At 41.5% G+C, this 24,992-nt stretch overlaps 1 protein-coding gene and 1 pseudogene across 3 annotated transcripts in view; both read right to left on the bottom strand.

The window, feature by feature from the left end:
* The window catches only part of BCAT1 (branched chain amino acid transaminase 1), a 138,479-nt gene that overhangs the window by 97,299 nt on the left and 16,188 nt on the right, over positions 1-24,992 (bottom strand). The window lies entirely within an intron of this gene.
* Positions 6,987-7,327, bottom strand: LOC112634308 (annotated as a pseudogene).

Consider the following 24,992-nt stretch of genomic DNA (forward strand, 5'->3'; position numbering starts at 1 on the left):
AGGAAAAACAAACATAAGTTCTTCTGACATTCCAGTGGAGTCTGTTGCATATCTCAATATATACACACCACGATGAAACCCACTCTGCCAGCAGACAAAGTGCAAATTCCTGAGCTTAGTCTGTGGGCTCCTGCACTTTCTGAATCACCTGACTCCGCCTTCCCTCCCCACCCCTCCTCCTCATTTGCCCTTCCCAGTTTTCTTCTGCACAGGGAGGAAACCCTAAGCGTGGCAAGCCTCTAGGTCATCTCCAAGTACCTTAAAAAGGAGTGACAGATGGACAGAGAGACAAACACCTGAATATTCTGGATAAAAAGATTAAGAATTTCATTTCCTGTCTGGAAAATAATTAAGCTTATAATTTTGCATTTTGCAGTAATAGAATCGCTTAACTTCTGAGAGGAGAAATGAATCCTAATTAAATGAGGCTAGTTTCTTAAAATCCAGATATTATATACTGGATTGCTTTGGAGAACATTTTGTTTTACACCAGTACCTAAGTAGCTTTTAAGAGTTCAGGTTAATCTATGCTGAGGAAATTAATAGCAAAAAGAAAAGGCCACAATCAAGACAGAAAGGATTTAAGTTTTATTCCTGATTATTAAGTGCATTATTTATAGTAGAATCCACAACATACGCCCATGAAAATAAACCAATTCTAGTAAATACATGGTAAATTTTAAAAATGAGAAAAGGGCCTGGCACGGTGGCTCACGCCTGTAATCCCAGCACTTTGGGAGGCTGAGGCGGGTGGATCACGAGGTCAGGAGATCGAGACCATCCTGGCTAACATGGTGAAACCCCGTCTCTACTAAAAAAGAAATACAAAAAAATTAGCCGGGCGTGGTGGTGGGCACCTGTAGTCCCAGCAACTCGGGAGGCTGAAGCAGGAGAATGGTGTGAACCCGGGAGGTAGAGCTTGCAGTGAGCCAAGATCGTGCCACTGCACTCCAGCAAAATACATACACCAAAAGGAGAAAATGGGGCCAGGCATGATGGCTTATGCCTGTAATCACAGCACTCTGGGAGGCTGAGGTGGGAGGTTTGCTTGAGTCCAGAAGATTGAGACCAGCCTGGGCAACATAGTGAGATTCCATCTCAAAAAAAAAAAAAAAAAAAGTCGGTATTTGGGAAGACAGTAATCTTTTGGAAAAAGTGTTTTTCCTATGAATGTGACATATGTTCAAGAAAACAGACTGACTTATCCGATATATCCCTTGTGGCAGCAAAGGGAAAACTTCCCCATCACCTTCTTCAGAAGGTTACTCAAAATCATTGACCAGGGGCAGATTAATAGGAGAAAAGTCACACAAATTTATTTGATCATAATTTTATGTGATACAAGAGCCTTCAGGCCGGGCGCGGTGGCTCAAGCCTGTAATCCCAGCACTTTGGGAGGCCGAGGCGGGTGGATCACGAGGTCAGGAGATCGAGACCATCCTGGCTAACATGGTGAAACCCCGTCTCTACTAAAAATACAAAAAACTAGCCGGGCGAGGTGGCAGGCGCCTGTAGTCCCAGCTACTCGGAGGCTGAGGCGGGAGAATGGCGTGAACCCGGGAGGCGGAGCTTGCAGTGAGCTGAGATCGCGCCACTGCACTCCAGCCTGGGCGACACAGCGAGACTCCGTCTCAAAAAAAAAAAAAAAAAAAAGAGCCTTCAGAATGAAGACCCAAAGATACAGGGGAAACTGTCCATTTTTATGGTGAAACCCTGTCTTTACTAAAAATACAAAAAATTTTATGGACGGTTTTTTTGTTTTGTTTTTTTTTTTTGAGATGTCTCGCTCTGTGGACAGGCTGGAGTGCAGTGCCGCCATCTCGGCTCACTGCAACCTCCGGCTCCCTGGTTCAAGTTATTCTCTTGCCTCAGCCTCCCGAGTAGCTGGGATTACAGGCACGCGCCACCAGGCCCAGCTAATTTCTGTATTTTTTAGTAGAGACAGGGTTTCACCTTGTTGGCCAGGATGGTCTTGATTTCCTGACCTCGTGATCTGCCTGCCTCGGCCTCCCAAAGTGCTGGAATTACAGGCGTGAGCCACCGTGCCCAGCTGTTTGTTTTTTAAGAGCAAGGAGAGTATGTTTTTTAAATGCCATTGGTTCATGTGCCACAGAACCTAAAGCAGTTTCAAATGGACACCGAGTAAAAAAATACGAGTTTTCAGAAGTCTGTCATTACGTATTTACACAAATTACACAATCCTGTATGTATTTACGATTACAGATTATCAGATAGATAACACAAAGCTGTAGTGTTAGTGAGACAAAAGAGAATAAAAACACCACAAGGAAGCCATTTGCTTATCTACCAAGCAGGACCTAGCAGGGCCGATCCTGCCATGTGCTTCAACATTGCTTGGGGACATTTACGTGACAGATGGGAAGATTTGTTCAGTCCGTGCTAGGTAAGTCTTTGACCACAGTGCAAGCGTTGGCACCAAGAAGATGGTAGTTTGGCTGTCTGCGTATCTATTTGTTTAACTGGAACCCCCATTCCACGATGGCTCAGGGTTGCCATCCAACAGGCTTTGGGCCTTTTACAACAAGAACCAGATGCAAACCCATGAGCTGCGGATGACTCACTCTGTTCCCCAACAGGCGATGCCCAGGCCAAAACCCTGAGCCCCCTTAGTATGGAGAGTCATGTAGAGCCATGTAGAAATATGACTGGATAAAAAACGTATGGTCTAATGCTAATAGACTGGGCAGGGAAATCCAGCCCAGCCTGTCTGTCTGGACCCTCCTCGCCTCTCTGAGCATGCATTTCTTCCTTCTGGTGCTGGACCCTCTCTGGAATGGGGGTCTTATAACCTACAGTCAGACAAGGTGAGTCAGATAATTTCTTTATGGCCTTACACAGACAGGCAGGGGGTGGGGGAAGTTAGAGTACTATTTTTAGGTTTTATGGTTGGTTTTGGGGAAAAGGGGTTTGGTTTCTGTGGCCCACCTTGGGGAAGAGGGATTGTAGTCTCGATGGCCAGCCTCAAGGGAGAATGAAGGGCCAGAGACAGGAGAGCAGGAGCCCAACATTCCCCAGTTGAGAAACTGGGTTGGTAGATTATCTTTTTTTTTTTTTTTTTTTTTGAGATGGGGTCTCACTGTATCGGCCAGGCTAGAGCGCAGTGTCATAATCTCAGCTCACTGCAAGCTCTGCCTCCCAGGCTCAGGCAATCCTCCCACATCCACCTCCCGAGGAGCTGGGACCACAGGCACACGCTACTGTGCCCAGCTGATTTTTGTATTTTTGGTAGAGACAGGGTTTCACCGTGTTGCTCTGGCTGGTCTCGAACTCCTGAGCTCAAGCAATTTGCCCACCTCAGCCTCCCAAAGTGCTGAGATTATAGGTGTGAGCTACTGTGCCTAGCGGGTGGATTATTTAATAAGCCATTGAACTAGTCTTGCAATCGTGAGAATAGGCCAGTCCAATTAAATGGTTAACAGTTATCTCTCATTTCAGGCAGTGGTGTCGCAGATGGGCTTCCACCAAAGTCAGGCCTCCCCATGAATCAAGCAATCAGATATTTAAGAAAAGGCATTTCTATGAAAACAAAAGAAAAACAAAGATTAACATCTGAAGTTGTCTATAAACTAGTTTTCCTAGAGTCTCTGAAGTAGCTTCAGATTGCAGTGGCAATCTGACAGATATTTCTGGATTATAGTTTGAATCAGGTGTTCAAGTAAACTTTCTGAGTAATCCATACATCAGCTGATATGAACGCTGCTCATATATTAAGTTGCTGTCATTATTTCTTCCAAAGTTTGTATCAAGTTGTCTAGCTAAAGCCTGTAGGGCTTGGTGATTCCAAGTCAGAAAAACAATAGAAAAATTGGGAAACATGAGTTTGGAGACTCGTAACCAGGAAGGAATTCAGGATTCAGTCCAAATTGTAGGCAAATAATAAAAACTCAAAAAAACAATGGTCAGGACTAGAATCTAATAACAAGTATGGTGTAATTTTCTTCTGAAATATAATTTCATCTTCTACAGTCATCCCAATTTTTACCACAAAGATAATAATAATAAGACTAACTTATTTGCAAAGTCAATTTAGTCTCTGACATGATTATCTGCTAAAGTGCAGTAAGAATGGTGATTTACCATAAAGGCTCTTTTTTTTTTTGCTTTGATTTTTTTATTTATTATACAAACTGAGTTTTCAACAAAGGCAGATTAGCAGGACTATAGTTGTGAAAACAAATCTGAATGTAGACATTCGTTAAACTTAAACTAAAAATCATTGTAGGATAAAATGTCCAGCAACTGAAAACTTTTCTGTGATATATACAGAAATGATATCGATGTAAATATTTTCACATAAACAAAAGCAAAGACCAAGAAAAAAATTCAATATCTTGGTGGGCAACAGAAATACACAGATTAAAAAGGTTATTTTTATTTTACTTCAGTGCTTCTATTGAGCACAACTGTCAGAGCAATAGGAATTACATAAATCTTTACATTTCTTCAGGGAATTACATACAATAAAGACACCTCTCTAGAAGAAAATATAATATTAGCATCATTAGACTCCTGAAAGTCATGACTTTCAATTAAATTACTCTTTTTGCTCTACTGTGAAGCTACATGCTTTATCAGAATTTTGCCAGTTGAAAGAAAATGAAGCTAATACTGGCAAGATCCTGCAAAACACAGGTGGCAGCAAATTAGGCACAATGAGGTGTGGATTTTCCTCTCAAAGTGGATTACCCACACCTAGGAGATAATGACTTGCAGCGCAAAACAAACATTGTGGGATAAAACAGACGATATTTAAATATATTTTCTGCAGGGATGGCTCTTAAGTTGGCTTTGTTGGAACTTTTTCATAAGGAATCTCAGATTAAGACTTTTGAAACCTCTCAAGGGCCAGGCACAGTGGCTCACGCCTGTAATCCCAGCATTTTGGGAGGCCGAGGCGGGTGGATCACCTGAGGTCACGAATTCAAGACCAGCCTGGTCAACATGGTGAACCCTCATCTCTACCAAAAATACAAAAAATTAGCTGGGTGCAGCGACATGTGCCTGTAATCCCAGCTACTCGGGAGGCTGAAGCAGGAGAATCGCTTGAATCCAGGAAGCAGAGGTTTCAGTGAGCCAAGATGACACTACCACACTCCAGACTGGGTGACAGAGTGAGATTCCGGGTCAAAAAAACAAACTCTTGAGGCAATGAAACCAAGGCAAGGATTCACCATCAGACTGTGCCTATAAAACCTGTATGAATTGGTGAATTTCTCTCCTTTCAATGTCTCCAAAATATCTTGAGGTTCCTGACATTCTTTACTTATTGCAAAGTTAGAAACCCTATAAAGGAATTGTGTGGGCAAGATACCAGGCCTGTCTTTTTCCAAGTCAATATTCTGGCTTTAAAAAGTCAACATCAATCCCTTGAAGCAGTCTGGTTGCATTCAAAAAATGATATTGCAGTGAAAGCCTTGGTAAAATAACCACTGTTTCCAATGTGTCCAGTTACAAAAGAAAATAGGCTCTTTTTGTTTGTTTGCTTTTTGTTTTTTTGTTTGTTTGTTTTGAGATGGAGTCTCACTCTGTCGCCTAGGCTGGAATGCAGTGGTGCGATCTCTGCTCACTACAACCTCTTCTGCCCATGATTCAAGCGATTCTCCTGCCTCAGCCTCCCAAGTAGCCGGGATTACAGGTGCCTGCTATCATGCCTGGCTAATTTTTATATTTTTAGTAGAGACGGGGTTTCACCATTTTGGCTAGGCTAGTCTCAAACTCCTGACCTTGTGATCCACTGGCCTAGGCCTCCCAAGGTGCTGGGATTACAGGCGTGAGCCACCGTGGCTGGCCGAAAATAGGTTCCTTATTGAACTTATGCAAATAACCATATTGCCAGAAAATAAGAACACTAATGAATAGTTTCCAAATTCTGAAGAATTCAGGTAGAAAGAAAGGTAAATGTTTCCATTTTGCCCACAGAAGTATACTTTACCCCAATGCTGTAAGCTATAAATATAGCTCAAAAGAAAAAAAAAAATGTCCTTGAGTCTGGAAAACAAAACATAAAAAAATCAGTAATGTTTCAAACAAAAAGCGCTTTAAAAAAATAATTTCAGTCCTTCATCCACTTAGTCCCATGTAATTCTCATTCTCCTTGATGTTGGGTTAGCAATCTGCATAAATGCATCAGTTTTTCATTAGAGCTTTGGACTTTTTCTGTTTGTTTGTTTGTTTGTTTTGAGACAACGTCTCACTCTGTTGCCCAGGCTGGAGTACAGTGGCACCATCTCGGCTCACTGCAAGCTCCGTCTCCCAGGTTCACGTCATTCTCTGGCCTAAGCCTCCCGAGTAGCTGGGACTACAGGGGTCCACCACCACACCCGGCTAATTTTTTGTATTTTTAGAAGAGACGGGGTTTCACCGTGTTAGCCAGGATGGTCTCCATCTCCTGACCTCGTGATCCACCCATCTTGGCCTCTCAAAGTGCTGGGATTACAGGTGTGAACCACCTCGCCCTGATGAGCTTTGGATGTTTTTACCAATCCAAAGGTGTGATCTCCAAAGTTATCAGAAACCTGTATTTAAGACTACTTGTCAAGGTTCTTTTCATGAATTTCCTTGAAGACACAGCACTCTAGGATTTGCAAAAGGCTTTTAGAAAAAAAAAAACAACATCAGAATAAAGCAATTTACTGTATATACCATGACATATCAGCCCTTTATTTTTATTTTCATTTTTTATTTTTGGAGTAACGTGGAACTTTTTAATTTGGAAGGCAAAAGGTTGCACTTAATTGAAGGCAGAGGTCAGGTTAATAAATGTTCGTTACAAAGTTGTTCTGACACAGAGAGAGGGAACTTCTCTGGGCTCTCCACTTGCGTACCAAATCAGAGTTGGTAGTAAGTACAAATCTGAAGAAAATCCATGTGTCAAACAAGCTGCTATCTCAAGAACTCTTATGCAGGAAAATCAAAGTGAACTTTGTTCCAGTCTCTTACTCTTCAATTAAATAAATGGGAATGATTCAGCCCACCAAGTTCATGACGATAAGGTGCAAGATGGTGCTAGCAAAAAGAAAGAAGCAAAGTCTCACTCCAAGGAGATGCCTTCGAAGTCCACTTTGTTCTGTGGGTTCACCTGTATTCTCAGGCAAACTGCTACAATGAAACTCCCCACACAAGATGTGAAACCCAAGAGGGAAGAGTTGAAGGGGAAGGTCCCCATGAGAAGACAGTAAGTGAATTGCAGCGCCCTAGTCAACAGTATATATAGCAGGTATATATCCAGCAACTTCAGACACTACAGAGTAGAGCTCAAGTACTCTTCTAAGAACCATCAAGTGACTGACACTACTGGCACTGACATGAATGGCTGCAAGGTACACCGGCCAGCGCTCCCTAGGTTCGTAGAGGACCCAGCAACCACACCAAATGTCCATATCAGATTTTTAGGAATCTCATACAATGTTGGAACACATATTAACAACATATCCATACAAATATAACTCAAAGAAAGTGTAACACCATTTCTTAATTAACAACGCTTCCTGTATGATTTTAACATACCAAATAAGCCTCATGTCTCTCTTGGACTTCCAGGGGTCCTATTTATTATTAATAACATATGTTAACGTATTATAAGATTATGTTCAAGTTAGGGGCAAAAATACTTAATTTTAGAATTTGAAATTTGATTTTAGGAAGTATATCAAGTATCAAAAGTTTAAAACTCTTGCTATCAAAATAAGAAAGATTTAAGACCCATGTTCAAAATAGAATCACAAGTCACTGTGACCTGATCGAGGACCTGGAAATTGACTGGTTTCCTAACACCTTCCTGTCCTGTGTACTTCTCTGGAAAGTCTTCCTGTATCCCCAAGAGCATGAGTTTTGCATGGTAGAGATGCTAGTTTAACACTGCATGTAATAGGCTAGTTATGACACTTGATTATTACCCTGCTCCTTTATGTATCAGCCTCCACCTGTCTAGGCAGTGACTTCATTCTCTTTGGGTTTCCAGTGCTTAGTACACAATCAGGTAAATGTGTGAGCCTCGATAAATATCTACTCAATAAATTGATTGAATATATTAATCTACCATGTTTTGCTTAAATTAAAAATTGATCAATGGGCTGATATATTTTATAACACATGCATACACACATACGGAGAGACAGAAAGAGAGAGAGCAGAAAATAGATACCAGCATAAAGTCAATTGTGTTAGGCACAAAAGAACCAAATTATATTTTAAATATGGCTATTGATTCAGGCTACTTACTGAACTGCCTTTATCTATTTATGAGATACTTTGCCTTTTCTCCTAACTTCTTCACATTTCTGGATAGACAGTGAAATGTCCCCAGGACTTTTCCTAAATCTTATTAAGCCATGAGTTCTGAGCTCATTAGAAGATTTTGTTTTAAGCTCTAGCTTCATTGTCCAGCTGGGTTTAAGTTCTAGCTTTATTATCAGATAGATAATTATCTAGTATCTAGTAGATAAAGCTTGGGTAAACCACCTAATGTCTCTAAACCCCACTTTAATGTCCCTGAACCTCAGCTTCCTCCCCTATAGAAGTCAAAAGGAAATGCAAACTACTGAACAGAATATGTCATGGTTATTTGTTCTAACATAAGGTTATCAAGCTTATAGGTGGACCCTATAACACACCAGTAAATCACATAGACTCTGGAGTGACATTGGCAGATTTAATTCCAGCAATATCACTTACTAGCTTTGCAAGGTTTATCTAATTACTTACTGATATGGGTTAGCTATGTCTCCATGCAAATCTCATCTTGAATTATAGCCCCATGTGCTGTGGGAGGGACCCAGTGGAAGATAATTGAATCATGGGGGCAGTTCCCCCATATAGTTTCTGTGGTAGTGAATAAGCTCACGTTATCTGATCGTTTTATAAGGGGAAACCCCTTTCACTTGGTTCTCATTTTCTCTTGCCGCCACCATGTAAGAAGTGCCTTTTGCCTTCCACTATGATGTGAGGCCTCCCAGCCATGTGGAACTGTGAGCCCATGAAACCTCTTTTTATTTATAAATTACCCCGTCTTGGGTATGTCTTTATTAGTAGCATGAAAATGGACAAATACACTTACCCTCTCTGTGCCTCCATTTCTCTATCTGTAAAATAATATTAATAATAGAGTTTTATGAGGATTAAATGAGATAAATCATGTAAAGCCTATTTTAGCATCCAGGAAGATCTCAATCTATGTCAGTTATAATTGTTAAGTTGAAGATTTGTATTAAGTGTGTGGGCCTTTTGAGGTAATACGGCCTGTTTGGAAGCTGAGTTATTTATAATTTTAGAGAGAAGAATGAATCCACCAGAACTCCACCTCTCTATAAACTGCACTCTGTGGCATGGCTTCATTAGAGGCCTGCTGCAGGGCTGAGAATTAATGCTTGACCTTACATGTTCCATAAATCCTCTTGGCAAACTGACCACTCCAGATTTTTATTTTTACTTTCATTTTTTATTTTTGGAGTAGCATATTTTATTTTTTGAGTGCTTCTACCACTATACTAAGAGAGGCTGTTTCCAGAAAAACTCTCAAACTATTTTTCCTCTGCTCTCACACAAAAACAATCAACATAGAAGACTTCTGGACCCCAAAATATATGGGGATTTCTCCCCAGCAGGAAGCAAGCAATCAGTTCTGCAGCGGACACAAGCTAGGTGTCCTCTAATTCAGCTCCAACACTGTCTACCCAGAGATAGCATCAGATCCCACAAGTTGAGGGCTCAGTCCCACAAGAGCACCCTGTCCTTCCAACCAGTCATAAGTTCAGGTCTCTGGAAGTTCTGACCAACAGGCTTCAAGGTGGGGTTGCCATGACCCCCTCTTCGAGTTTGATTAATTTGCTAGAGTGGTTCACAGAACTGAGGAAGACAAATTTACCAGTTTATCACTCAGGGTATTTTTTAAAATACAAATAAAAGCCAATGAAAGGGATACAAGAAGGTCAAAGTCTGGAAGGGTCCTGCGCACAGCAGCTTTTGTCCTCGTGGAGTGGGGATGTGTCACCCTCCCAGATGTGAATGAGTTTTTGTTTACCTTCCCATGATCCTCCACGTGTTCAGCACAGGAGACTCATGGGAAGGTAAAAAACACTTCTTAGAAGCTCCCTGATCCATTCCTTTTAGGTTTTCATGGAGGCTTCATTACATAGGCATGACTGATTAAACTACTGGCCATTGGTGATTAACTTGACCAGTCCCACTGTGAAGCTATCAGTCAACACTAACATACAAAAAGACAGCCTTTGGAGATTCAAGGATTTTTAGTAATCATATGCCAGGAAACAGGAACAAAGACCAAATACATGTATTTCACAATATCACAGGGCCACTGGCTTTTTTGAGGCCTTTCCTCAGATCACTAGAGCAGCATACAGGAAAACCAATTTTCTACTAGGGTTTTTTAGATGTTCAGACTTGGTGTGATCCTCCTGTGAGTTAAAATGTACCTCCTCCAAAAGTCTGATTCATTTGTCTCTCTACTTAGAAAAAACTGGTATGGAAACTCTTTTTCACCAATGATGATGACAGGCATTTTTCCCAACAATGTAAGCCCAATATATTCCAGTCTCAATTTACAAGAGAGATACATCACAGGATCTTTAATACACATATCTAGGAAGATCTCTGAATTACTTAATAAAATATTCGGGAATATTCCATCCACCCCAGAGCTGACAAAGAACAACAGTTATAGAAAAAATAGCTGTACAGGCAGTGAATATTTAAGATGGGTTGGTACCTTTCGTTTTAATAGCTTCTATTAGTCACAACTTGTTAAACTGTAACATTCCTTTCTAAATCTGCTTCCTGCTCCTTCCTCACTTCTGTAATTTTCTGCAGTAGAATATGTAGTACATAGTACATACTGGCTCTACAAATTGCCAGGTGCACATCAAAGGAAAGCATGAAAAAAATAGTAAAGAAAAAGTAAACCTTCCAAAGGATTTCATTGTTAGATAAGAAAACTAGCACACATGCGCACACATACACACACACACATACACACTTTAAAGAAAGACCTAGGGGTCCTGATAAGCTGGCACGTAAACCTGTTGTTCCCATCAAATGAATCATCAAAGATTTGAGAGTTAATTTGAGTGAATGTGTCAGTATTATTCCAACAAAGACATAAGTGTACACACAAACAAAAGATTTTTTTTTTTTTTTTTTTTTTGAGACAGGGTCTCATTATGTTGTCCAGGCTGGAGTGCAGTGGCTGCTGATAGATATGATCATAGCACACTGCAGACTTGAACTCCTGGGCTCAAGCAATCCACCTGCCTCAGTCCCCCAAGTAGCTGGGACTACAGGCATGTGCCACCTTGCCCAGTTACAAGATGTTTTTTACCTGAAGAGTTAATATAATCCATAATAATAACCACCCTCTGTATAACTCATCCTACATCAGGCCCTTAGTTTCACACACATTTCACCACATTTTTCATACTTAAAACAACCCTGTAAGGTAGATATCATCATTACTATAGCAACCCATTTTACAGATGAGAAAATTGCAAGCAGTTTGGTGATTCTCTAAGATGATGCACAGGACTCAATACTTTCAACTATAATTTATTACAGTATAAAAATTATGGCCAGGCGTGGTGGCCCATGCCTGTAATTCCAGCACTTTGGGAGGCCGAGACAGGTGGATCACAAGGTCAGGAGATCAAGACCATCCTGGCCAACATGGTGAAACCCCGTCTCTACTACAAATACAAAAATTAGCCGGGTGTGTTGGTGTGTGCCTGTAATCCCAGCTACTCGGGAGGCTGAGGCAGGAGAATGGCTTGAACCCAGGAGGCAGAGGCTGCAGTGAGCCGACATGGGGCCACTGCACTCCAGCCTGGGAAACAGAGTGAGACTCCGTCTCAAAAAAAAAAAAAAAAATTTTTTTTACAAGGCAAAAATCAGCAAAAGGAAAAGGCGTGTGGGAAAGGGAAATCAGACATGGGCTTCCCAGAGTCCTCTCCCAGTGGAGTCACACAGGATGCACTTAACTCCTCCAGCAACGAGTTGTGATAATACGTGTAAAACATTACTTACTAGGGAATCTCATTAGACACTCAATGCCCAAGGTTTTTATGTGGGGCTGTCATGTAAACACTCTTACCTAGCACATCCTAAAATTCCAGACTCCCAGAAGGGAGCAGATGTTCAGCAGAAACTTCATCGTTTGTACAAATATTTTAGGCATCGGGAGCCATTCTTCTCAGGGAATGGTGAGAACCCTCCAGAAATTCAAGTTCCCAGACACCAGACAAGGGCCAACCTTGCAAGCCTTTCTAAGACTAGCAGCCTCAGGCCTACTTTAATTCTTTTCTACACAGGAGTAGCCTGAGAAGCCTTGGTCAACTGTGCAGAGGCAGAGGACGGGGCTGTCACTGAGCAAGGGACATGAAGCATTCAAGTGTGTGTGTGTGTGTATATATACACACATTATATATATACATTATATATACACATTATATATTTTATATATACATTATATATACACATTATATATACATTTTATATATACATTATATATACACATTATATATACATTATAGATACACATTATATATATATATTTTTTTTAGACAGGGTTTCTGTCTGCCCCCCAGACTGGAGTGCAGTGGTGCAATCTCAGCTCACTGCAGCCTCCGCCTCCCGGGTTCAAGCGATTCTCCTGCCTCAGCCTCCTGAGTAGCTGGGATTACAGGCATGCGCCACCATGACTGCCTAATTATTTTGTTTGTTTTTTTTTGTATAGATGGGGTTTTGCCATGTTGCCCAGACTGGTCTCAAACTCCTGAGCCCAAGTAATCCTCCCACCTCGGCTTCCCATAGTGCTAGAATTACAGGCATAAGCCACCATACCCGGCCTTCAAGTATATTTCTTATGTTCACATCAGAGAGAAGCAAACTGAGTATCAAGAAGATTGATTGCCTTGACTGAAGTAACACACCTGCAGAGGGAGAGCTGGTTCTAGAACCCAGGTCTTCAGACCACACAGGGCACTTAACAAATATCAGAGTGAAAAGCAGAATCTGCTCAGTCCATTCCCTTCTCTGCCATTAGTGAAGATACCGATCAATCAATTTAATTTTTATTCATACACTATAAGGATTTATTAAAATCAAACAAAACAAAACAATACAAGTTGATTTTTCACAGGTGACTTTTTAATCTGCATGATGGCATGATTATAGCACTAGACATTTTCAACCGATTATGTCGATAATATACATTCTCATTTCCTCCCTTTTTCCCCCCTCAGTTTTCTGACCCATCCTCCCTTTTCTAGAGTGAGAAGACCATAAATTACCAATGATTTATTGAAAAATACTGCCTTTGAGTAATTCTTAGTAACTTGTAAGAAAATAACAGTAACAAATTATAATGAGAGGAGGCAGAGAAAGAGAACCTCTTCTTTACACAAGAATGCTACTCAGTGCCCAGAATTATATAATTAGATCCATTAATGCTAAAGTCATCAGAAGAAAGGTTGTCAGAGAATGGGATGTTTACACAGCCTCAAGTCTTGTGCCACAAATTACATATTAATTTAAAAGGAGAAAATGTCCCTTTACAAGGGTGAGAAATGGTGGCCACCACCTTCACCAAGTGACCAAACTTAACATGACTAATGCAGGAACCAATGCTTATCATGTGTCTCCTGATGCAAGGCAATTAGGAGTACACAACCTCACTTCAGTGGTATTCTTGCCAAGAAGTAGAGCCTGGCTCTAGTCATAAAGATAAAATTAGAGAAATTCAGGATGTGAAACAGCCCATGAGCCTGAATTATTCAAAACAGACAATGTCATTAAAAAACAATAGCAGCAAAAACACACAAATATTGATCCATATTAAAAGAGACATAACTATGAAGAGTAATGTGTAAACAAAACAAACACATTTTGAGGTCAACTAGGGAAAAATTATATATGAACTAGATATGACGTGATCTCACTGAATTAATATTAATCTTCTTAGGTGTGCTATGGAGGAGAATGTCCCATATGAAGTATTTAGATAGGAAATATCGCAACCATAATTTATTTTCATATGATTCAGTACTTGGGAGAAAGAGAAAGCATATAGAAAGGTTAACCATTGGTGAATCAGTTGATAAATGACAGATTCAAAAACAGTTGTTTTTTGAAATAGTAGTTCTTTCATCTCTACAGTAAGTGTGATGGTTAATTTCATGTGTCTACTTGGCTAAGCTATGGCGCCCAATTGCTTAGACAACACAAGTTCAAATGTTGCTGTGAAAGCATTTTTTAGATGTGATTGCCATTTAAATCAGCAGACTTTGAGTGAAGCAGATGGCCCTCAATGTAGGAGGGCCTCATCCAATTAGTTGAAGGCCTTAAGAGCAAAAAAGATGCAGGTTTCCTGAAGAAGGAATTTGGCCTCAGGACTGCAATTGCAATAGATACTGTACCTGACCTGCCCTGCAAATTTCAGATTCATGACTGCAACATCAACTCTTACCAGAATTTCCAGCTGACCAACTTGCCCTATGGATTTCAGACTTGCCAGCTCCCACGATCACGTGAACCAATTCCTTAAAATAAATCTCTTTCTTTCTCTCTCGATCTCTTGATAGATAGAGAGCTAGAAAGATTATAGATATAGATAAAGATATAAATATAGATACAGATATGCCCTATTGGTTCTATTTCCCTGGAGAACCCTGCCTAACACAATAGGTTTGGAAATTGCTAAATAAAAAATTGCAGAGAAATTATTTTTAAAATCTTCACTTGTCTGTTAAATGTGGGACAGAATAATTTTTAAAAACACAAATCATCTCCAAACCCCAGTTCAACTATAAGTTACAAGCTTTTCTCCCTGATTGAGATTTATATTTGAAGCAATAGTCATTTGCTTTGAGTTAAATTTCACCTCTTGGATGATAATGAAATGAGTAAAAATCAAGTTATAAGATGCCTATAATCCCGGCTACTTGGGAAGGTGAGGTGGGAGAATCGCTTGAACCCGGGAGACGGAGGTAGCAATGAGACGAGATCGTGCCACTGTACTCCAGCCTGGGTGACAAAGTGAGACTCTGTCGAAAACAAAAAAAAAAAAAAGAAAGAAAAGAAAAAAATCAAGTTGTAAGAGAGAAAGAGAAGAATGCAAGGTGATCTACATAGACAAGCTACATAGCAATGCTGGAAAAACCTAGAATGTTATTTTTCCTTAAAAATCTGCCAGTGGCTCCAGTTAAACATGGCAGACTGAACACATGAACCTTTCTCCACATCTTTTTAGATATTCACCTAAACTAATACCATTGTCTTTTAAAGTTTAATCCATAAGAGAAAGAGAATGGGAAACATGGTAATGAGTGACATTAACATTTTGAAAGTTAGAAAGCTGATAGCAGAGAAGGAACTAACTCTGTAGATTAGAAAGAACTGAAACTGTATTGCACAAAGAAGGAGACACTGATGAGAAGCCACCTTTCCCTCATCTCAGAAAGGCTCAGAATAGAAGATCCAGGTGCTTCCAAAGGGAAGGCTGAAAAAAGGGACTTTTGATGCCAATCTATATAACCATTCATTGAATGACATTGTCTTGGGAGAGTACGACCAGGAATAGTTTTATTTTTCTCTCATTACTGCCCTTTATACCCACTTTCAAAAATCTACCATCCCCATCTGGAGATGATCACACTGATCCTATTGAGTTTCCAGTCACTTTTAAGTATTAGGAAAATCTTGCTGCAAGTACTTAAAAGACCAGTATGATCTGTAATAAAACTTTGACCTCACATTGCATTCAATACTTTACTGTCTGAGCAGCCACCACCACCAGCCCCCAACAAGCTGAGGGTGGTAACATCTGTAAAAGAAAACAAAATTTCAAAATTCTCTAAAATTATTTATTATGCCAAGGGAGAAGTTAAGTCCTGGAAACTGAGTCACATAGCATGTTTGCAATTCTGCTTCTTAGGTTATGGATTCACTCTCTTCTCATCGTTCTAGTTCTGTAAATGACTAGGAGAGACCAGAGATCAGACCTTCCCCCTTCACTGATCTTTGTTATGGATTAATGGATTAACTGCCTCCTTTATTGCCCTGTACCTAACTCACACCAGATGACACAAAAGACCCCGTGGGATGAGCACGGTAGCTCATGTCTGTAATTCAGGCATTTTGGGAGGCTGAGGCAGGAGAATTGTTTGAGTCCAGGAGTTTGAGACTAGCCTGGGAAAAAGGGGGATCCAGTCTCTATAAAAAATAAAAAACAAAAAAAATTAGCCGGGCGTGGTGGCATATGACTGTGGTCCCAGCTAGTCAGGTAGGACCACTTGAGCCCACAAGATCAAAGCTGCAGTGAGCTGTGATTGTGCCATGCCAACCTGCAATACAGAGTGAGACAGTCTCAAAAAAAATAATAATAATAAAAAATAAGAAAAAGAAAAAACAAAAATACAAACCCATGACTGTCACACTTTAAGTGCTAAATGGTTTTTGTTTTGTTTTGTTTTGTTTTGAGATGGAGTTTCACCCTTGTTGCCCAGGCTAGAGTGCCATGGTGCAATCTCAGCTCACTACAACCTCTACATCCCAGGTTCAAGCAATTCTCCTGCCTCAGCTTCCCAAGTATCTGGGATTACAGGTGTGCACCACCATGCTGGGCTAATTTTTTTGTTTTTGTTTTTGTTTTTGTAATTTTTAGTAGAGATGGGGTTTCACCATATTGGCCAGGCTGGTCTCGAACTCCTGACCTCAGATGATTCGCCCGCCTCGGCCTCCCAAAGTGCTGAGATTACAGGCGTGAGCCATCGCTCCCGGCCCGTGAAATGTTAAATATGCCTTTCCCAAATGAAGAAGACTACCTTGACTAATCAGATCATTGTAAGCAGGCATTAAGCCTTACACAGAAAGATGTTGAAATTCTGTTAAGCTTACCTAAACTTTCTCTATATAAACCATCCCAAACTTCTACAGTTCAGAACACTGACTTCCATTCTTTGGGATCCATGTTTCCCTAGCACTTGTCCTTAAACTTTGCACTTGAATAAACTCTCTTTAAACTAGATTCTGATCCTTTTGATTATTTTAGGTTGGCACATCCAACAGAAATGGGGTTCCTGTTTTTTCAGCATTGGAGCTCAGGACACACCATCCCAAAATATGACCAGAATATGCCACATCAGATTATACTTATTTGACATATTTCCAGTTAGTTATTCTGAGACACTGTAGACACAGGAGTAGCTCTGAAAAACTGTCTTTTTGTAAACAAAATTGATATCTATAAAGAAAAAAACTTTTGATAAGAATCTCATCAACCAGGGAAGATTTTATCATCAGGGAGAAGACTGGACATCCTGCCCAGGTAGACCTTGTCACAGGCTATTACTTATTCTTCTGATGGGGGACTCTGAGACAACTTTTATCACCTGAGAGACTTTTAATCTGCATAACAAGACAACCTATGCTTGCTATACACTTCCTCTCCTCACCCTCCTACAACCTGTCACCTCCTCCCCTCAATAAGCCCCAAGCCCTGATTCCTTTTCTGTAGCTCAGGAATACTACATAAACTTCAATCCTCTGGCCTTTCTTTGAGTCTCATATTTTACGGGACTCCCATGTGTATGCACAAAATACATCTATGTCTTTTCTCCTATTTATCTTTCTACTGTCAGTTTACTTCATTAACTCATTTATGAAAAGGGTAAAGAAAGTTTTCTCTCTCCCACATGACTTTCCTCTCCACTCCCCAGCTGCTGTTTCCAGGACTCACGGAGTTAAGTGTGGATCATGAATTAGAGGAAATGGTTAACAATCTCATTGGTCCGTGACCATTATAATCTGGCACGGGGGACCCTCTCCTATGGCAAATGCCCAAATTCTGGCTTTCTATTGCATCATGGTCACTTACGGATTCTTTACAACCTCCCCTCCCCCTTGTTCCCACCTCCAATGGAGACCACTGCCTTGCATAGCCCCACTGCAATGATGCACATTCTGTCTCACCTCTAAGGATTCTCCTTCAACCACAGCTCTGGCATTATACCCTACACAGCCTCTGAACCCTGGGGTCTCCTTGCCCCAGCAAGCAGCCTTCTTAGACAGCGTCCTTTTGAGGTGTTTCTATGACACCTTTCCTCAGAGTTCACATAGTTCATGACATCTTTGCCCTACTAAACTCTGGAACTGCAAACTGCACCCACCGAAGACCCCTCTCTTGACTCTAACCACAGGCAGCACCAGCCAGCCTGGACTGTCCCAGGGGAGAGCTGACACTGCTATGTCCCATACACCAGTGGCACAAGTCAAGTGTTCGCAAGCTACAGATCCTCTAGGCAAAGCACTTCTCACTTAATTTTTAGTGAATGCTATGATGGGAGAATGGGAGAATCACTTGTTTACCTCTTCCAGGGTAAAGAAGTTTCCAGAAATGCCAAGCTCTCCTTGATTGGCTGGCAATTTTTTATTTCCAAATACTCTTATTTCCTTTCTGTTCAATCGCCAGTCTTCTATTAAATATACAATGGAGATAAGTTATAGGCTAAAGCTTGCAGAATTAGTTTAGTCATCCTTTAGAAAGTTCTTTAGATTTGTCAAACGTGTTTGGAATTTGGAGGTAGCATCCCTCTGTGCTCAGCACTGAAGTCTCAGTGGAACAGAGCCCTTTTTTTCTTTTTTTCTTTTTCTTCTTCTTCTTTTTTTTTTTTTTTGAAGTGGAGTCTTGCTCTGTCACCCAGGTTGGAGTACAATGGCACAATCTCAGCTCACTACAACCTCCGTCTCCCAGGTTCTGGTGATTCTCCTGCCTCAGCCTCCCAAGTAGCTGAGACTACAGGAGCCCACCATCACGCCTGGCTAAGTTTTTGTATTTTTAGTAGAGACAAGGTTTCATCATGTTGGCCAGACTAGTCTTGAGCTCCTGACCTCAGGTGATCCAACCCCTCAGCTTCCCAAAGTGCTGGGATTACAGGTGTGAGCCACTATGCCCGGCCCAGGATGCTATTTTTTTAAAGGATTAATCAGAAGAAATATGAAGAGTAAAATTTTTAAATTCAAGGGAAAGGTTGAAAGATAACATTGATGAAGTCTTTCTCCCACCTCAAAAATTGGACACTAGGAGAGAAAAATTAAATTAGAGGATCAATCAAGGAGGTCTAATATTAAACAAATAGAAGTTTAAGAACGAGAAAAGAGGGAAAGCAGAGGAGAAGAAATCAGTAAAGATATAGGAAAAGAAAATTTTCTAGGATGAATGACTAAGGACCCATGTTATGATAAAGCTCCCCAAATTAGCAATAAAAAGAGACCCTGAATACCTCAAGGAACAAAAAATAGGTTACACATAAAAAGGACCTGAAATACGAGCCCCTTTGGACTTCTCATCAGTAACACAGGAAACTAGAAAACAGTAAAGCAATTCCCTTAAAATTCTGGTGAAAAACCATTTCTAACCTAGGATATTATTCAAAATCAAGTATTAACCTAGAGCAAAAGTAGAACAAAAAGTCAGGTATGTAAAGAATCAAAACATCTACCTCTCATGTGCTCTTAATCTAAAAACAACTGGAGCATATGTGCAACACAAATGAGGAAGTAAGTAAAAAGGAGAACACCACAAGATTCAGAAAACCGGGGATGTAACACAGAGAGAGGGTAAAAGATGCCAAGAGGAAGTCTTAGGCAGGCAGCTGTGCAGCTGGCTCAGAGAGAAACCAGCACAAATTAGTGCAAGAATGAGAATGGTGGCAGAAAGAGTACAGAGAAAAAAAAGAAAACGAACTGTCAGATATATCTAACCTAAGCAAAATTACATTGAGAGGCTGTCAGGAAGTTGGGAATTGGAAATAATTCATAACAAATATACAGTAAGGTAAGTAAATAAAAGGAAATAATGCAGGAATTAACTGCAGGAAAAACAAAATGAGGTATAAGGGGAAAAACATGTAACCACAGTACACTACTTGACTTGCCAGTGACTTTTAAAAATGGAATTTCATCTGCTACTCAAAACCTCTCAGGGGCATTTCACCACATTTAGAATAAAATCCACACTTACCAGGACTAAGGAACTTCAATGACGTGACTCCACTCCTGAAATCCCCCCTCTCGGATTATCCTCTGGGAAGTTTCATTTGCTGTTCCATACGCATGGGACACTCTTACCTCCAGATCATGGTACTCAGGTGTCAGCTGAAAGTTCACCTTTTCTGTGAAGCTTTCCCTGACCAGTCAATAAAAATTAGTACCAGTTTCTCTCAGCTCTGTAACTACTGCATCATTTCATTTTATTCATATTGCATCACTGATTGAAAATATTTGATATGTTACTATATGAGGATAAATTATAATAATATTAGTTAATACTTAAAATACTTACATACTACTTATTTCAGACCGGACCCTGTTATAAGTGATTTATATTTGTTTTTGGTTCTTTGTTGCAGACAGAATCTCTTTCTATCGCACAGGCTGGAGTGCAATGGCACAATCTCGGCTCACTGCAACCTCCACCTCCTGGATTCAAATGATTCTCATGCCTCAGCCTCCTGAATAGCTGGGATTACAGGTGTGTGCCACCACGCCTGGTTAATTTGTTTGTTTGTTTGTTTTATTTTGTTTTGTTTTGAGATGGAGTCTCACTCCATCGCCCAGGCTGGAGTGCAGCGGCGCAATCTCGGCTGACTGCAACTTCCGCCTCCCAGGGTCAAGTGATTCTCCTGCCTCAGCCTCCCGAGTAGCTGGGACTACGGGTGCTCAACACCACGCTCCGCTAATTTTTGTATTTTTAGTAGAGATGGGGATTCACCATATTGGCCAGGCTGGTCTCAAACTCTGCCCACCTCGGCCTCCCAAAGTGCTGGGATTACAAGGGTGAGCCACCACGCCTGGCTTTTTTTTTTTTTTTTTGTATTTTTAGCAGAGATGGGGTTTCCCTATGTTGGCCAGGCAGGTCTCAGGCTTCTAACCTCAAGTAAACTTCGGGCCTCCACCTCCCAAGGTGCTAAAATTACAGGTGTGCACACCACTGTGCCTGTCAACATTTGTTATTTTATTTAATCCTCACATCATCCATGAGAGGTGGCTTATACTATTACCACCATTTCACAAACAAAAAAACTGAGGCACAGTTTAATAACTTGCTGGGGGTCACTCAATAGCAAAGCTGGGGCTCACACACCTGCAGTCCAGTCCTAGTTTGTGCTTGTAACCATGTGTTATATGGCCTTTCCCTGCAAGGTGCAGGAGAGCTGCAACTTTACCTACTCTTCACCCTCTGATATGGTTTGGCTCTGTGCCCCTACTCAAACCTCATGTGGAATTTTAATCCCCTTGTGTCAGGGGAGGAACCCGGTCGATGGTGATTGGATCATGGGGGTGAACAGTGAGTGAGTTCTCACTTGAAGTGGCTGTTTTCTGGGGTATACACCAGGGGTTTATCCTCTCACACCAGGAAAATTCAGGACATAGACACACACAGGGAGTTTACGAGCACAGGTTAATAGGCAGAAGAAGGAAAAAGGAAAACAGCTCTCTCTCTCTAGTAAGAGAGGGGAACTTCTGAGAAGAAAGACCGGCGGGTGGTGGATGCACCGGATTTTATAGTCAGGCTTGAGGAGGTGGTGTCTGATTTACATAGGGCTCACAGATTGGTTCAATCAGGTATGATGTTTACATAGCACACTGGGAAGGCTGGTTGCCCCACCCTAATCTTATTATGCACATGAATTCTCCTCTTGGCGGGCACCAGCTTGTCTGCACCTTACTGTACACTTCACTGGCAGAGAAGGGAAGATGGAGACGCCATCTTGAACGTGTCTGGTTTCTAGTTTCTGCCGGCATTCTCCGGTGCAAGCGCCCAGCTTGCTTGTCTATGTATGCAGCTCGACTTTACAGGCTGCTCTTTGTTAGAAAATAATTTAGGTTTTCATTAAAAAGAAAAGCCTTACCAAGGACTCCTGTATCCTCACTATCTGCCTAAGTGATTTCTTCTTAACTCCTATATCATCGTAAGATCTGAGGGTTTAAAAGTGTGGCACTTCCCCCTTCTCTCTCTCTGTCTCCTGCCACCATGTAAGATGTGCCTTGCTTCCCCTTCACCTTCTGTCATGATTTTAAGTTTCCTGAGGCCTTTCTGGCCATGATGAACTGTAATTCAATTACACCTCTTTTCTTTATAAATCACCCAGTCTCAGGTAGTTCTTCATAGTGTGAAAATGGACTAATACACCCTCACAGCCTCAAGACCTTGAGCAGTGTCTGATGCCTACATAATGGGTACTCCTCAAATATTTGTTCAATAAATGCATTATAAGAATCTCAGTTATCCTGAGGCAACAGAAAAGAAGAGGGTACAAATTTTTCTTTTTATTTCTTTGAGACAGAGTTTAACTCTTGTTACTGGAGTGCAGTGGTGCGATCTTGGCTCACTGCAACTTCTGCCTCCCAGGTTCAAGCGATTTTCCTGCCTCAGCCTCCTGAGTAGCTGGGACTACAGGTGCACACCACCATGCCCAGCTAATTTTTGTTTTTTGTTTTTTGTTTTTGAGACAGAGTCTCACTCTGTCGCCCAGGCTGGAGTGCAGTGGCACAATCTCGGCTCACTGCAAGCTCCACCTCCCAGGTTCAAGTCGTTCTCCTGCCTCAGCCTCCCAAGTAGCCGGGACTACAGGTGCCCACCACCACACCCAGCTTATTTATTTATTTATTTATTTATTTATTTATTTGTATTTTTAGTAGAGATGGGGTTTCACCATGTTAGCCAGGATGGTCTCGATCTCCTGACCTCGTGATCTGCCCACCTCGGCCTCCCAAAGTGCTGGGATTACAGGCATGAGCCACCACGCCCAGCCTAATTTTTGTATTTTTAGTAGAGAAAGGGTTTCACCATATTGGCCAGGCTGGTCTCGAACTCCTGACCTCAGGTGATCCACCTGCCTCAGCCTCCCAAAATGCTGGTTACAGGGGGATACGAATTTTTCCTGCTTGGCTATCAGTTGTACCACTTGCCACATCTCAGTTTTTTCCTACATTTTGGCACCAGCTGCTCTGGTTCTTCCAGTTTTAGGGTCTTTTGATCAAGATATTTTGGTTTCCTCTATAGAAACAAGGCTCCATAACATTCTTCTTCTCTCTCTCTCTCTCTCTCTAATTAAGCTATTGCTGTATTAGCACTTGTAAGCTACCCAGTGACTGCAGGACATGACTGCCCCACCCTCTGGTCTGTGCCCAAGGTGAAATGGATGTGGTAGTGATTCTTCCACGGACCAAGTGGATCCAGTGAGTTGCCTGTAGGACATCCAGAAGACTCACTGACGGAGTGTTGTGGGAAAGAGCAGAAAGCTAGAAACCACCCCTCATTAGCTCTTTAGTCCAGAGAGGAATCCAGCCTGCAAAAATGCAGAAAAGGATGATTTGTCCTCGAGTGGATATGAAGGCAGGGCATTCTGGAGAGAGTCAGGAAGATGGTCAGAGAGCTTAGGTGACCAGGAAACAGAGCTCTCCATGTGTTTCCACTCATGGAATTAAGGAACTCAATACCAAGTCCCAACAGAATCAACTCATTCCTCTATATTTTCCCACACCCCGCCAGGCCCCGAGTCCAAGTCACCATCGTCTCTTCCCTGGTGAGACATACCTGCCACAGCCCCTAGCCTACGCCACAAGGAACTCACCCTTGGCTTCCTCTCCAGAGCACACTTTCCTGACAGTGAATCTCCTAATTTTAGCATCTTTTACAAATCAGGTATCTTGAGAATTTCCAAGTCATCATGTCTTTGTTCCTTTTTCTTAACAGTTCCTACTGCAATTTATCCCTTTTTCCCTGGCATTTTACTATAAAACAGCAAGAGGAAACCAGGCTACACTTTCAATACTTGACTTGGCAAACTAAGCCAAATATCCAAGTTCAAACAAATTCTGCTTTCCATGTAACCGTAAGACACAATTCCACAGTTTCATTCCACTGCATAACAAGGATCCTTTTTCCTCCAGTTTCCCTAAACATGTTCCCTAAAAAGGGTCCCTAAACAAACCTTTCTCAGCCTTCACCAACAACACATTATGAAAACCTACACTTCTACCAACCTTCTACAATGACTTTGATATTCTCTAAAATGAAACACATTTTCTTTACCACGCTCACTTCCAAGTCCTCACCAGCAGCACCTTTAGTATCCCTACTTCTACTAACAGTCTTTCTAAGGCAAGCTAGGCTTTTCCTATCATGCTCCTCAAAATTCTTCCATATGTGGACCAACACTCAATTCAAAAGCCACTTCCACATTGTTTAGGTATTTGTTACCGTAGCACACCATTTCCAGGTACCAAAATCTGTATTCGTTTACTACTGCTGTTGTAACACATGACTGCAGACTTTGTGGCCTGAAAGTACACAAAATTATTCCGTTTTTTTTGACAAAGTCTCACTCTGTAGCCGAGGCTGGAGTGCAGTGGTGCAATCTCAGCTTACTGCAATCTCTACCTCCCGGGTTCAAGTGATTCTCCTTCCTCAGCCTCCCAAGTAGCTGGGTCTACAGGTGTGCACCACCACACCTGGCTAATTTTCATATGTTTAGTACAGACAGGGTTTCACCATGTTGGCCAGGCTAGTCTCAAACTCCTGACCTCAAGTGATCCACCCACCTTGGCCTCCCAAAGTGCTGAAATTACAGGCATGAGCCACCAAGCCCAGTGTTGAAACTACACAAAATTATTATCTTATGGTTCTGGAAGTTCCAAATCAAAGTTTCAGCAGAGCTGCATTCCCTTCTGGAGGCTCTAGAGTGAGAATCTGTTTTCTTGGCTTTTCCAGCCTCTATAAGCCGCCTGCATTCTTTGGCTCATCCTCATCCTCAGAGCAAGTAATGGAGCTCTTTAAATCTCAATCTCTCAATCTCTCTCTCTCTCTCTCTCTCTCACACACACACACACACACACACACCCCTTGCTTCCACTGTGGCATCTCCTTCTCTGATTCTGCTTCTGACCCTCTGCCTCCCTCTTAC

The sequence above is a fragment of the Theropithecus gelada genome, chromosome 11 (genome assembly GCF_003255815.1).
Source record: "Theropithecus gelada isolate Dixy chromosome 11, Tgel_1.0, whole genome shotgun sequence".
NCBI classification, from domain to species: Eukaryota; Metazoa; Chordata; class Mammalia; order Primates; family Cercopithecidae; genus Theropithecus; species Theropithecus gelada.